The 16441-nt window shown below is 37.5% G+C and overlaps 1 protein-coding gene and 1 long non-coding RNA gene across 6 annotated transcripts in view; one reads left to right on the top strand and one right to left on the bottom strand.

Moving 5' to 3' along the window:
* Positions 1-16441, bottom strand: part of CYSTM1 (cysteine rich transmembrane module containing 1) — a 107405-nt gene that overhangs the window by 63700 nt on the left and 27264 nt on the right. The window lies entirely within an intron of this gene.
* Positions 5984-15496, top strand: LOC127549992 (uncharacterized). Its single transcript, XR_007950762.1, has 2 exons — positions 5984-10769; positions 11621-15496. It is a non-coding gene; the product is annotated as an uncharacterized LOC127549992 (long non-coding RNA).

Below are 16441 nucleotides of genomic sequence, written 5' to 3'. Positions count from 1 at the left end.
AGGACTCAAAGGAAGCTAGATAAACAAATAGGCAGGTTTGAGGAGGGAGATCAATCTATCCACAGGGTGGGTACAACCAAAGCAGAGGAGTGTTCTGTTAAGGGATCAACCACGAAACCAGTGTTGCTGGATCACAAATGGAGAACAGGGTATAAAAAATACTGGAAAGGCAGAAAGGGGTGAGGTAATAAAGGGCTTTAAATGCTAAACAGAGCATTTTGTATTTGTTCCTGGAGGCAATAGGAAGCCACTAGAGTTTACTGAAGGAGGGGTAAGGTGAGTGGGTGACAAGATTTTTAGGAAAAGCACTTTGGTGGCTGAGTGGAGACTGGACAGGATTGGGGAGAGAGGCTGGCAGACCCACCAGTAGGCTTTTCAATAATTAAGACATGAGGTAATAAACCTGCACTAGAATGTATCCGAGGGGAGAAAGGGGGAGAAGAGTGCATAAGCAGGTTAGGGACAGCGTCCATTTCAGGGGCATATTGAAGAAAAGAGGGTATTATGTTAAATTTACAGACCTACTGGTTCCTTTCCTGCCACTGACAAACATGCTCAGGTCTCCTCATTCTTAAAAAACACTCACCATACTCTACCATCAATCACTTCAAACTTTCATCCTCATTATCCTCCCTTTTCAATCACCTAGTAAAAGTTTCTAAGTGATTCTACTTTTCCTTCTCACCTTTTTTTCCCCACTCTCTTAAGCTTAATACAATCTGACTTTCATCTGATATTATCTTTCAAATGAAACTACTCATAATTTCTTTAACTGTCAAACTTGACATTGTCTTTTTTGACTACTCTGTAGGACACAACACTACTAATCACCTTTTCTTTCCCAAATACTCTCTGCTTCTGATACTACTCTCAGGTTTTTCTTTCAACTTGTTTAAGCACAGGTACCATATAAAGGGGAACAGGAAAAACATTAGACTGGAGATCAGTGGAGGAGATTTTATCAATAGCAAATACTATAGTCTATAAGAATATAAATGAGGCATTTGGGGAAAAGGTCACAACGCTGGCATAAAGGCAGGATATGGTAGTGATGGAGAACTCCAATTACACAGATATCATCTGATTCTCTATTTCTCTGCCAAAAGCAGAATGGCTAGTAACTTCTTGACTTACCTTGATAATTTTATACTTGAAAAGGTCGAGAACGCAACAAAGAAAACTTACTGTGGAACTGATTTGTACTTATATGGGAAAAACTAGGTGCTGGGGTGGAGAAGTGACCACTCCTTTCTAAATTTTGTGGTACAGGAGAGGAAATCTAGGTATAATGTAACAGTACCTAGATTTTGGATCCCATTGAAGAAAAAGCTACAGGGAAAAGTCAACCTAGAAAGGATGGACAATGTTCCAAAAACAACAACAACAACAACAACAAACTAGCAACAAAAGGAAAATTCAAATGAGGAGGGAAAATATGATTTGTCTGATGAGGTGGCTGTGGATGCACAAGGAAATTAGCATTCACTTTTTAAAAGAAATTTTTAGAAGATGAAAGCAAGGATAGGTAACAGAAGGGACATATAAGAATGTGTTACTACCAATCAATTAGCAAGCACCAATTAAGCACTTACAATGTGCTAAGGCACAGTCCTATTTTGAGACACAAGTCTCAAAGATGAGATTGAGCTTAACTTGGGAAGAGAGTAAAGCTAGTGCAATAAAAGGACACACTTTTTTCCTTCCTAAGTATACTGACTTCCTTAAGGTAGATGCCTACTCGTAAGATTTCTTGGTCAAGAGACATCCATGTAATAATATAATTCATTTGGAGGAACAAAAGGTCAAGAACCTAAAGGGTAATAATGGGGGAAAAAACTGTGAAGGAAAGACGGCTGTGTTAGAACCAGATTTCAAGTCATATTACAAAGCAGTAATCATCAAAACAATCTGGTACTGATTAAAGGTCAACCAGTGGAACAGATCAGCTATACGACATAGGGAACTAAGAGTAAACAAATCTAGCAGCCTAGTGTTCAATAAACTGAAAGACTACAGCTGCTAGAATAAGGACTCATTTATTTGTCAGACTTCTGGGAAAACTGGAAAACAATGTAACAGAAAAATTAGGTTTGGATCAACACTTGACATCACAAAAATTTCCAAATGGAAGAATGACTTAAGATATAAAAGGCTTCATCACAAATTAAAAGGAAGAAATTGTCTTTGCAATTATTAATAGAAGATTCTTAAGAGTATCAAACATTGCAATGTATTTGTCTGTCTCTGAATCTTGCTTATATAATGTTCTGTTGATGATGACAGCTGATATTTATGTAGTGCTTAAGGTTTGCTAAGTGTTTTAGATATATTAATTCACTGAGTCTCATAAAAATCCTCTATAGTAGTAGCTAGTACTTTCCTATTTTAAAGATGAAGAAACTGAGGGTTAGAGAATTCAAATTTTTTATCCAAGGTCACCCTATTATTTACTTTCCTAATTTTTAATCAATATGAAATAATTTTAATGGTTATAGATCTATAGTAGGGGTCCTCAAACTTTTTAAATAGGGGGCCAGTTCACTGTCCCTCATACTATTGGAAGGCCGGACTATAATAAAAACAAAAACTTAGTTTTGTGGGCCTTTAAATAAAGAAACTTCATAGCCTTGGGTGAGGGGGATAAACGTCCTCAGTTGCCGCATCTGGCCCGCAGGTCGTAGTTTGAGGACCCCTGAATAGTGTGTTTTGAAATCTAATGTTATGCTTCATTCCTGATCTCTTCCCACCTTCCCCCTTCAAAGTCTAGGTCTTTTGCTCTTCCAAAAGAATTCTGCTAAGAATTGTCTATTTCTAAAATAATTTACTGGCAGTTTGACTGGTATAGCAATACATTTCTCAACTCCCAAGTTTTCTATACCCCACCAATTCACACAGATGAAGGTAAAGGTGTTCTTAGTCTGAAATATTCATTTCTGTTTGATAACAGATTTAGACTTGAAACTTTACAGATCTTTTAAATCTTATCCTTTCATCTTATAGCTAAAAAAATTGACTCTCAAAGATGAAGTAATCTGACCAAAGTCATACAAACTGTAAACAATAGACTATAGTGCAATGAAAAGAATACTGAATTTGAAAGCAAAGGACTTATTTGAATTTGAATCCTGCCTGTTCTTTACTCTTAGTGTGGCCTTGGACAACCCTTCTGAGCCTGTTTCCTCATGTATAAAATGAATAAACTAAAGAACATCTCAAGTCCCTTCTGGCTCTCAATTTAATATTTTTTTCCTTTAAAAAAACTATTATTAAAGCTTTTTATTTTAAAAACATATGCACGAGGGGTAGCTAAGTGGTACAGTGGATAGAGCACCAGACCTAAAGTCAGGAGGAAATCTGGCCTTAGACATTTAACACTTCCTAGCTGTGTGACCTCAATTGCCTCAGGGGGGAAAAAAAACAACACATATGCGAGAATAATTTTTCAGCACTGATCCTTGCCTAGCTTTGTGTTCCAAATTTTCCCCTCCTTTCCTCTATCCCCTCCCCTACATGGCAAGTAATCCAATTTGTTATACATGTTAAAATATATGTTAAATACAACATCTTTAAATATATTTGTACAATTATCTTACTATACAAGAAAGATCAGATCAAAAAGGAAAGAAAATGAATAAGAAAAAATACAAATGAACAGCAAAAAAAGGTGAGAATGTTATGTTATGATCCAAACTCAGTTCCCACAGTTCTCTCCCTGGGTGCAGATGGCTCTCTTCATCACAAGATCATTGGAACTGGCCTCAATGATCTCATTGTTGAAGAGAGCCAGCTATCAAAATTGATCATTGTATAGTCTTATTGTTGTGTATAATGATCTCCTGGTTTTGCTCATTTCACTTAGCATCAGTTCATGTAGGTCTCTCCAGGCCTCTCTGTATTCATCCTGCTGGTCATTTCTTACAGAACAATAATATTCCATAGCATTCATGTTGAGGTCTAGCTTTGGGGTACCTAAATGAAATTAGGGTTAAGGTCTAGTGGCAGGTTTGGGGTACAGATTCGGCGCAAGAGTATGGCAGTAAATGGGATCTAGTAGCGGCGCGAGTTCCCAATAAAAGCATTTATTGGCCCAGAGAGCTAGATTGATAAAAGAGGTTTATTATTAGATAAGCAAAGTTAAAGTACAGGCGAAGGGAGAGATAAAGAGGGCACTGGACAGAGGGTCCTCACATGGTAGCCATGTTTGGAATCTCTGCAAAGAGGGGTTCCCAGTGTGGCCTTTTTATAATAGGAGACTTAGCTCTAGGGGCTTTCGGGTGTAGCCCCAAAGTTGGCTCAGATCCGGGTGGGGCTGAGAACAGGTCAGATCTTCTATTGAAATTCAAAGGGACCAGGATTTGTGAATTAAAGGGTAATTTACATTATTAACTAGGAGAGGGTGGGAATTTAGAAAGGAATCTTGCCCACATCATTCATACACCATAATTTATTCAGCCATTCTCCAAATGATGGGCATCCACTCAATTCCAGTTTCTGGCCACTACAAAGAGGGCTGCCACAAACATGTTTGCACATGTGGGTCCCTTTCCCTCCTTTAAGATCTCTTTGGAATATAAGCCCAGTAGAGACACTGCTGGGTTAAAGGGTATGCAGTTTGATAACCTTTTGAGCACAGTTCCAAAACTGCTCTCCAGAATGGTTTAATTGGTTCCCAACTCCACCAGCAATGTATTGGTGTCCCAGTTTTCTCTCATCCCCTCCAACATTGGTCATTATCATTTTCTGTCATCTTAGCCAATCTGAGAGGTATGTAGTGGAATCTCAGAGTTGTCTTAATTTGTATTTCTCTGATCAACAGTGACTTAGAGCACTTTTTCATATGACTAGAAATGGCTTTAATTTCTTCATCTGAAAATTGTTCATATCCTCTGACCTGACCATTTATCAATTGAAGAATGGCTTGAATCATTTAAATTTGAATAATTTAAGAAATGAAGCCTTTATCAGAACTCTTAAATGTAAAAGTTTTCCCAATTATAATGCAATATTTAGAGCCCAGACTAATTCAGGTTCAGGTCTACATCATCTCTATTTCATTCATTCCTTAATTTATTTATTGAATTACACATGCTTGATTTGAAATTGGGTCTCTCTCAAGAGGATATAAGATAACTCTGACCAATGCAATGACTAAAGGATTAATAAAGGAATAATAAAGAAACCTGACACCTTCTTCTAGAGAGTTGATGAACTCAGGGTCTAGAATGAAATAGATGTTTTTTGGACATGGCCAATGTCTTGTATGACTAGGCACACTGGTTACAAGGGATTGTTGCTGTTGGACTAGGAGAGATGGGATGGACTATAGTAAAAACAAAATTTTAATTAAAAATACAATTTAAAATGTTTTAAATGACGTGGAGATTTGAGGAAGAAATCATAACAGCTTAATACAGTGGGAGAGATTAGAGAAAGTTTTTAAAAAGTTACCATATAATGGCAGACTTGGGGAAGTGGCAGACAGAAGGAAACACCATCAAGAACCAAAAGGGCAAAAGGAGATAAAAGGACAAACACTAGTAACTATGAATATGAATGGAATGAACTCTCCCATAAAAAGAAAGCAGAGAGTAGAGGGAATCAAAAACAAGAATCCTACAATATGTTGTTTACAAGAAATACACTTGAAGCAGAGAGACACAAGAGTAAAGATATAAGGCTGGATCTGAATCTACTATTCTTCAGCTGAAATTAAAAAAAAAAAAAAAGCAAAGGTAGCAACGATAAATTTCAAAGCAAAAATAATAACAAATAGACCTAATTAAAAGAGATAAGAAACTACAGCTTGCTAAAAGGTACAATATGCAACAAAATAATAATACTAAATATACATATGAACCAAGTGGTATAGAATCCAAATTCTTAAAAGAAATTAAACGAGTTACAGGTTCATGACCAAACTAGAGATAGTCATGAACCTGTAACTCGTTTAATTTGTTATGTTATGTTAATTCATTATGTTAATTCGTTAATTGTAATGTAAACATTACAAAATGTAAAATGGATAATTTTAATTATATTAAATTAAAAAACTTTTGCACAAACAAAACCAAAGAACCAAAATTAAAAGAAAAACAAAATTAGGAATCAATCTTAACAGCAAGTGTCTCTGATAAAGGCTTCATTTCTCAAATGTATAGAGAACTGAGCAAAATTCATAAGTATACAAGTCACTGGGAAGCTAGGTGGCACAGTAGACAGAACTAGAGCCCTGAAGTCAGAAAGACCTGACTTCAAATCTGGCCTTAGACACTTAACACTTCCTAGCTGTATGACTCTAGGCAAGTCACTTAACCCCAATTGCCTAAGGGGAAACAAAACAAAACAAGTCATTCCCCAATTGATAAATTGTCAAAGATATGAAGAGGCAGTTTTCAAATGAAGAAACCAAAAACATATAAAGTGCTCTAAATCAAAGCTTCTTAAACTATGGGTCATGACCCCACATGGGATGTTGTATCTGAATGTGGGCATCACAAAAAAATCAGCAACAGTAAAAGGTATCAAATATTTCAATATATATTTCTTTATATAAAAAAACAAACACATCCATCTCATTAGTATGCAAATTCAGTTTCATCTTTAATAAATTATGTATATACTCCCCTTCTCCCCCGCAAAAAAAGAAGTTAATATCTGAACTGGACCTTGAAAAATGGGCAAACTTTAACAAAGTCAGAGATAGTGGTGGGAGTAGAAAAGAGGCCATTCCACAAATCAGGATGACATGAGAAATTCTTTCTCTTTGTATCTGCTTGTCTCTGATTAGTTAATTGGATTGGGAAAGGGGTCTTGCACCCAATCCATCCCACATAGTTTATGGGGGCTCGTCTATCTGGCTTCCCAGAGACAGCTGGTGGGACCCCAATTTAAGGTAGGTGCCAGATTGGTTTCTCCAACCGACCTTGAGATCAGACTCTCAGCCTCCCTCTCTCTGTGAAGAATGGGCCTAGGGAGAAAAGACACTCAGATACAAACAGAAGGCACACAAGTCTTCGAAGACAAAGCCGGGTGAGAGTGTGTCAGTTAACTTATGCATGTGTGATCCCAGAGGCACTATCTGTTAATGTGTCTATCCTTGTGGGCCCCAGGATCATCAAGTCTAGGGTAATCCAGATTAAGGGATTCTGTTAACAGCACAGGATGGGGGCATTCTATGGTTGGCTACGAAGGTAGGCAACTCCTTCTGAGCCTGGTCTGCCAAGCCACCCTGGGGAGGTTGGCCGTCCATTTTGCTGGAGACCATTGGAGTGGATGCTCTGAGAGAGGGCAGTGCAACTCAAATCTTTGGAGCAAAAAGGAAAAAAAGAAAAGTGCACTTGGGTATTTTTCTTGTATGTGGGAAACTGGGGAAGAGATGGTCTCTTCCATGTGATTTTTGTCTGTGTGTGTCTTTGTGCAGAATGTTTTCGTCATGTTTGCTCTGTGAACTAGAATTTGTTAGGAAAAAAAGAGAAAGGCTTTCATATAGGCTCTAACTCTGGCCAAAGTTGGAGCTTTAGGAAAGTCCATCAGGAATAATGGTTAGGGAACTTGGCAATTGGTCATTTCAAAATTCCAAAGAAATTCAATTAAAATGGGGAGGATTCTGAAGAAAGAGTGAAGATGGTAGTTTCTTTCTTTTCCTTCCCTTGTTTCCTGACTGCAGCAGGGGCCACTTGGGGCCAGAAGGAGAGAAAGAAATTATGTTGTTTAGTGAAATTCATTATTTGAAATATGATAGCAAAAACAGTTTTATATTATTGGGAATTTAAAACTGTATTTGAATGGATTTTAAGTTAAAATATAGGTTATTAAAACAAAATGCTGGTAGCTTACCTTAGGGGAGGTCGTGGTTGTATCTCCCTACTTAGATGGTATGTTGCTTTTGGTGTATTTGAGAGAGAATTTGTATAAAGAATAATTTGTAAACTATGAGTTATGCCTTAAAAATTTGTCAACTCTGTTAGGTATATTTATAAGTTTTATGAAATTTGGTTCAAAGTTACTTGCGAATCTTGAAGTTTAAAGTTAAAAAAAATTGATTTAAAGACAAGGGACAAGAGAGATTGATTTGCAAAAGCAATTAATAGTTTAAATGGAGCATCTAGTCAGAAGGGTTATTGGTTTGAAGTGTTTAAAGTATGTTGGAGAAGGTTTGAGCAAGTAAACATTGGGAGAAGATAGAGATGGGGCAGGAAGAGATGGTGTGAGAGAAGGAGAGAGAGGAAAATAGCTTTCCAGAAATGGGGAACAAAAAGGCACAAATTCCTAGTGAATTTGCAATTTGCCATGGGAAAGGAGATACCCCATGAGATTGGGGCCTGTCTTTAGCTAGCAGATTGGGTCCTGAGGGAAATGGCACCCAAAAAAGGTCAGCTGTGAGAAGTTAGGGTGGGGAAGCATGGAGGAGTAGGGGAGGGGCGACCCTGTAGAAAGGGACCTTGTCAGGTGCTCTAATTCCCCCTCCTCCCCATTAAGTATGGTAGCTTTTTTTTTTTTTTTTAAAACAAACTGCAGCTCATTGCTGGTTGAAACATTAATTGCTTATACTGTTTAAAGGAACAAAGAACAGCCTACATTTTACATGGTGTTAATAACTGAATGTTTTATTTTTATTTTTCAAGTCTAGCTGCTCTAAGAAGTTTGTTGGAACTTAAGTTTTCTGAAAGCAATTTAGTTCTACTAATATATCCCATCTGTTTTCAGCAAATTATTTAATGTTTAAGTGCATAATAATAATAATAATAAAAAAACTAGAGCAGAATTTTAATCTGATCTGATAATTTGATAGGATTATTTCCAAAAGTTTAATTCTTTTTTTTAGAATGAAGAGAGTATCAATGTTAAATCAGAAAGTTTCTTTTATGTGGAAACGAGATGGACAATATGCAATTTAGATTTTTTCTCTGTATTGGGTATTTTTAAAGCAAAATTATCTGTGTAAAGGTGAACTTAGAACCATCTACTTAGATATGAAAAATAAACTGTATAAGCTGTGAACTTTCTAGGATTAATCTTTTACTGTGATCCTTGAAAGTTACATTCATCTGAAGCTTTGATTAATGATAATTGCTGCAGGAGATAAAATTTTTTGGGACTGCAGCAGATATTTGGAGTTTTGAATTCAGGTCTGACTGTCTGCATGTATCATCAAATTCCACCATCTGAAATGAATATGCCACAAGCTATGCAGAGGAGGCTATTACAGGTGGAAGGTGTCATTTGGGAATGAATTGGGAGGACTATCTGGTCTCAACTGAGATAGAATCCTTCTGACTCAATTTCCTAGTGGTCTTCTTTTGAATGAGAACCCACTTGATTATTCCCGATTCTGCTTTAAGGTGGGATGGTTAAAAAAAAAAAAATTAGGACAGTTAACTGAAATAAAACTGCCTTTAATAAATTATGTCCCTGATTTTTCCTCCTAACAGCAAATGTCAGTAATCAGAGCCAAGTGATCAGTGAGCTACAAAATACAAGTACGTAGATATTTTAATTTGCAGTCCAGCCTCGGAGGACTTTTTGGTTGCTGCTATTATATCTTTTAACCCTTTTGCTTTCTGGGGCTAAAGTTTCTTTATCTAAAGGCTTACTTCACCCAAGTACTTGGGGCCACTCCCACTTTGCCTTTTGTTCTTTGGGAGAAATCTGGGAATCTCATCATGCCCAGATTAGGCTAAGTTTTTTTTAAAGGACCCTAAAAGTTAAACTAATCTGCCTAAAGTCTTTTACACTGTGTGTTGATGGAAAGTGGGGCTAGGTCCTTGGGGTCTCTGGAACCCCAATCCTAGATTCCTGACTTATTTATCAAAGATCCATACTATCTTCAAATGCGTTTTTCATGTTTTGCATGATCGTGGGGAGCTATATTGAAAGAGAACTTTTGACACCCAAACAATTCCCCATTAAATATGTAGAGAAAATGATTCCTGATAGCTATCCATGGACCCAGAGAGATTTCTGTTGTTTCTTAAGTGAAGGGGAATTCACTCCAGGTAAAGGAAAACAGGCTCATAGATCAGCTGCCCATGTTGCTGATCATTTGCCCCTGACTATGGCAACTTTAATTCCCTGACTCCTGCATTCCCTCATATAGCTCCCAAGCAAGTAAATTCTGAAAAGGCCTTGCACATGTGCCCCTTGCAGGGACTTCAAGGGGCTTTGTTTTGTTAACACCTATTAAAAAAAAAAAAAAAACAAAAACCTTGGGTAAAAACCTTCCCTTATAAGGTTCTACCGTTTTTGTGGGAGAGATCATACTCACTGAAGGGCACATGTTCTATCTATTGCATCTACTCCTTTGAGGGAGGCAAGATTTTGGGGAAAACATTTTTTGGTATCTATCCTAGGAAAGCTGTTAGGATGAGAGGCATTTCTGATAGCCTCATTCTCTCTGCCAACCTTCTTCTGGGTGGGGTTCCTAGTTACTGTCCTTAGTAACGTCTTTATTAACTCTACCTTTGTTTATTCTTTCTCTTTTACTCATATTTAGTCCTTGAATTTTAGTATACTTGTGAGAGTTGCTTCTTTCAGACTCTGAGCCATGAAATTCCAATTACTTGGTCATCCTGAAAATCACTGAGACTCGATTCTGACATTCAGGACCAGACATTGATGCAGCAAATGCCCCCGACTACAACTCACTTCTCTTCCCTTTTCAGTCAGGATCCCGCTGGGTAGAGTCAGCTCTACGCCCCTGGTCAGCCTAAAGCAGCTCCAGAAGATGAGACCTTCGTCCTTTTGTCCCAAATGAGGCTGGACTATTTGAGGTGGGATGTATATATTGGGGATAGAAATCTTCAAACCAATGAAAAAGAGGGGGGATTGAATGGGACTAATTGGATTAAGTATTTCTCAGTACATGACCTGTGGGAGGCAGCCAGCATTGGTGGCCACTGGTCAAGGATGGTTATGTCCTTTTATTCTATCCAATGAGAAGGCTTGAGTTCTTTGCTTTTAAACCCTGGACAATCCGGAAGCAGATCAAATTCCAGGAGCACAGGGCAGGGGTTGGGATGGCTCCCAGGTGTGTCTGGGCCTCTCCCTACAGGGATTAAATAAATGATTTCTCTTTGTACCTCATAAGGTTGCTGATTAATTAATTGGGTCTTGCACCCGACCTGTCCCACACATAATGAACAAGAATTGTTTTAACATAGCATAAGTCCAGGAGGACCAGTGAAGGTACCTAGAAGATTATAGGAAAAACTTGGCACCAGGTTTTGCCCTGCCCCGCTCCCCTCCTTCCTTTCCTGCCTATGTGCAGTCTTCCTGCCAATTCCCTTTTCCCTCTTGGTAGACGATGAACTTCTATACCTGTCAGAAACAGAATATTCTCTTCACACTATTAGAACCACTCCCCTTTCCCCAAAAGTGATGGGCTGTTCTACTGGAACAGAACCTCTTATTTATGCTAAGAACTTAATCTTGCCACTGACCCTCTAATGTACCCATTGGGCCTTTCCTTATGTCCCATAAGCAAATGCTAAGTGATGTTTTTCCCCAATTACAGTATAAATGCCTTGAGAACAAAGATTACCTTCTTTTTCTGTTTGTATTCATTCCTAGAACTTAGCACAATAAGTAATGAAATGTTTTTTTATTCATTTCATTTACATAGGAAAATTATTCAGAAGGATGAAGCTAGAAAGATGCAGCAAGACCACCACTGAATGAAATCCAGCCTAAGAAGTTAGGCAATAAAAGCCACTGGATGTTTTTGAAAAGGAGAATGACATAAAAATACAGATTAATAGCTGGAAGAAAATTTATGTGATCATCAACTACAAAGCCCTCAGTTTAAAGACAAGGAAACTTGACTGACAAATGATTTGTGGAAAAGGTAGAATTTCAAACCTAGGCTCTCTTCAAACCAGTGCTCTTGCTCACAGCTTTCCATTAAAAAATTAATCTAGTAAAGGCCTCATTTCTAAAATATATAGAAAATTGACTCAAATTAAAACCATTTCTAGTCATATAAAAAAATGTTCTAAATCATTATTGATTAGAGAAATGCAAATCTAAACTGAGGTACCACTTCCCATCTGTTGATTAGCTAAGATGATAAATACTGGAGGGGATGGGGGAAAACTGGAACACTTGTTGATGGAATTGTGAACTTATCCAACCATTTTGGAGAGTGATTTGGAACTATGCCCAAAGGGCTATAAAACTATGCATATCTTTGATTCAGCAGCATGTCTACTGGTCTATATGCTAAAAAAATCATAAAAAAGGGGAAAAGGACCCACATGTGCGAAAATGTTTGTAACAGCTCTTTTTGTAGGGACAAGGAACTGGAAACTGACTGAATGCCCATCAGTTGGAGAATGACTGAATAAGTCATGGTATATGAATGTTATGGAATGTTATCATTCTATAAGAAATGATCAGGATTAAAGGTCTCATTTCCAAAATATATAGAGAACTGACTCAAATTTATAAAAAATCAAGCCATTCTCCAACTGATAAATGGTCAAAGGATATGAACAGACAATTTTCAGATGATGAAATTGAAACTATTACCACTCACATGAAAGAGTGTTCCAAATCACTATTGATCAGAGAAATGCAAATTAAGACAACTCTGAGATATCACTACACACCTGTCAGATTGGCTAAGATGACAGGAAAAAATAATGATGAATGTTGGAGGGGATGTGGGAAAACGGGGACACTGATGCATTGTTGGTGGAGTTGTGAACGAATCCAACCATTCTGGAGAGCAATCTGGAATTATGCCCAAAAAGTTATCAAAACTGTGCATATCCTTTGATCCAGCAGTGTTTCTATTGGGCTTATATCCCAAAGAAATACTAAAGAAGGGAAAGGGACCTGTATGTGCCAAAATGTTTGTAGCAACCTTGTTTGTAGTGGCTAGAAACTGGAAAATGAATGGATGCCCATCAATTGGAGAATGGCTGGGTAAATTGTGGTATATGAATGTTATGGAATATTATTGCTCTGTAAGGAATGACCAGCAGGATGAATACAGAGAGGCTTGGAGAGACTTACATGAACTGATGCTAAGTGAAATGAGCAGAACCAGGAGATCATTATACACTTCGACAACGATATTGTATGAGGATGTATTCTGATGGAAGTGGATTTCTATGACAAAGAGACCTAACTGAGTTTCAATGGATAAATGATGGACAGAAACAGCTACAGCTACACCCAAAGAAGGAACACTGGGAAACGAATGTGAACTATTTGCATTTTTGATTTTCTTCCCGAGTTATTTTTACCTTCTGAATCCAATTCTCCCTGTGCAACAGGAGAACTGTTCGGTTCTGCAAATATGTATTGTATCTAGGATATACTGCAACATATTTAACATATATAGGACTGCTTGTCATCTTGGGGGGGGAGGGTAGAGGGAGGAAGGAGAAAAAACGAAACATAAGCGAGTGCAAGGGATAATGTTGTAAAAAATTACCCTGGCATGGATTCTGTCAATACAAAGTTATTATTAAATAAAATAAAATTTAAATTAAAAAAAAATGATCAGGATTGTTATGGGCCAGAACTTTGAAGTTGAAACAAGGATGCTTACAAGGTACTAAGTGGAATTGATGAGACAATGGTTATTTAGTTTAGCATGGTTCAGTATGATTGATTTAATCTTACAACAAATGATGGTTTCCTATTGATAGAACGATTGGTCTATACTCAGTGTAGAGCATATAAGCTGAGACTCAGAAAGCCCTCAGATTCAGAGGCAGAGAAGACAAGAGAACTGGAGGTAGGAATTTAAGATCTCAGAGGTTCGGAGAGAGAGCTAGAGAAGACAAGTGTACTTGGCTCTCGGAGCCAAGGAGAAAGAAATTCATTTCATCTTCAGTCGGCTCCTGGTGGCTGGCCTGGCCTCCTTGCACTTCCCCCACTGAGACCAAGGTGCATCTGAAAGGCTCTCCAGAAAGCTGCCCAGCCCCTGGATGGAGATAATAAAGGATCTGGACTTTAACCCCTGGCTACTCTTGTGGTGATTACTCAGATTGAAATGAAAGCTGCCTCCAGAGACCCCAAGAAAACTAAACCAGAGAACATTACAGAGGATGATTTTAGAGACGCCTGGAGAGACTTACATGAATTGATGCTAAGTGAAATGAGCAGAACCAGGAGATCACTGTACATGGCAAAAATAAGATTATATAATGATCAATACTGATGGCCATGGTTTTTTCCAACAATAAGATGATTCAGGCCAATTCCAATAGACTTGTGATGAAGAGAGCTATGTCTATCTGCATCTACAAAGAGAACTATAGGGACTGAATGGGAATAACAGCATACTTTCACCTTTTTTGTTTGCTTGCTTTTTATTTTCTTTCTCTTTTTTTTCCTTTGATTTGATTCTTCCTATGCAGCATGATGATTGTACACATGTTTAAGATATTGGATTTCAACCATTCTGGAGAGCATTTTGGAACTATGCTCAAAAAGCTATCAAACTTGTGCACACCCTTTGATCCAGCAGTGTTTCTACTGGGCTTATATGCCAAAGAGATATTAAAGAAGGAAAGGGATGCACAGGTGCAAAACGTTTGTGTCAGCCCTTTTTGTAATGGCTAGAACTGGAAATTCAATGGATGGCCATCTGTTGGGGAATGGTTGAATAAGTAATGATATATGAATGTTATGGAATATTATTGTTCTATAAGAAATGACCAACAGGATGATTTCAGAGAGGCCTGAAGAGACTTACATGAAGTGATGCTGAGTGAAATGAGCAGAACCAGGAGCTCATTATACACCACAACAAGAACACTATACAACAATCAATTCTGATGGATGTGGCTCTCTTCAACAATGAGTTGATTCAAACCAGTTCCAATTGTTCAGTAATGAAGAGAGCCTTCTACACCCAGAAAGAGAACTGTGGGAACTGAGTGTAGACCACAACGTAGCATTTCCACTCTTTCTGTTATTGTTTGCTTGCATTTTTCTTTTCCTTCTCAGGGTTTTTTTTTCTTTCTAGATTCAAATTTTCTTGTGCAGAAAGATAACTGTATAAATATGTATACATATACTGGATTTAACATATAATTTAACATATTTAGCATGTATTAGACTACCTGCCATCTAGGAGAGGGGGTGGGAGTAAGGAGGGGAAAATTTGGAACAGAAGGTTTTATAAGAGTCAATGTTGAAAAAAATTACCCATGCATATGTTTTGTACATAAAAAGATTTTGTACATTAAAAAAATATATATATCAGATTATCTGCTGTCTAAGGGAGGGGTTGGGGGGAAGAGAGGGAGAAAAAATTTGGAACACAAGGTTCTGCAAAGGGTGAATGTTGAAAACTATTTTTGCATATATCTTGAAAATAAAAAGCTATTCAAAAAAATATGGGTGAAGGGTGCTAAAACAAGGCACAGGTATTAGCTGATGGGTTTTCTTTTTGTTATTCTAATCTTGATAAACGTCAACCAAAAAAAGCATTTCCATTTACACAGAAAATAAAAATGAGGTTTATACCTGAAACTACAAATCTCTATTGTATATAGCTTTCATTTTTAAAAAGAAAAAAGTCATTATGTCATTTTCAAAATTTATTTTTCTTCTCTGTCTCAGCTGATGAGTTTAGAGGTCTGATTTGAAGGTTTGACATTTTGCATTCTAAATAGAAGGATCTGGGGAAGAAAAGAAGCTGAACTAGTAACATTATTTGAATTCATTCATGCATTTATTATGTACCTACTATGTATGTGCCAGGAAGGCTTTGAGGAGACAAAGCAAAACTACAAGATTCTTGGAATTCAGAGTTTATATTCCATTAGGAGAAAACAAAAGTATCTATAGAAATTTAATTACAAAATACATAGAAAGTAATTTTCCAGAGGGAAGGGCACTAACAACTAGGAAGCTTCTCCTTTAAAAGGAGATACTTGATCTTACTGAGATTGAAGTAGAAGGAGTACATTCCAGGTATGAGGGGACAGAAAGCTTGAGCAAAGGGCACAAAGCCAGGAAATAGAACAGCTTGTTCAAGGAAAAGTAGGCAAGCCTGTTTGGCTAGAACACTGCACGAAGGAAAGTAACATGAAATCAAGTTTTAAAAGGTAGTCTAGAGTTAAGGTAGAAAAGATTTGTATTTTACCTTAAGCAACAAGCAACAGGATACCACTGAAGCCTCCAGAGCAGTGAAAATCAAAGAGTCAGATATATACTGTTTACGAATATCAATTTGGCAGCTACATAAAGGATGGTGTGGAGAAGGTGGAGAGATGAGAAATTGAGAACCTTTGGGATGGCTATGAAACTCAGTAACAGGTGAGAGGTGATGAGGACACAAACAAGGGACATGACTGTGAATAGGGAGAAGTGGATTGACATTAAGATAAATTATGGTGGCAGAATCTACCAAATTTGGCAAAGATTGGATGAGGTTTAAGAGTAAAAGTAGAGGATGACAGCACAAAAAGACTGGAGAGGG

The sequence above is a fragment of the Antechinus flavipes genome, chromosome 2, assembly GCF_016432865.1.
Source record: "Antechinus flavipes isolate AdamAnt ecotype Samford, QLD, Australia chromosome 2, AdamAnt_v2, whole genome shotgun sequence".
Classification (NCBI taxonomy): Eukaryota; Metazoa; Chordata; class Mammalia; order Dasyuromorphia; family Dasyuridae; genus Antechinus; species Antechinus flavipes.
This window is presented reverse-complemented; position numbering and strand designations above follow the sequence as displayed.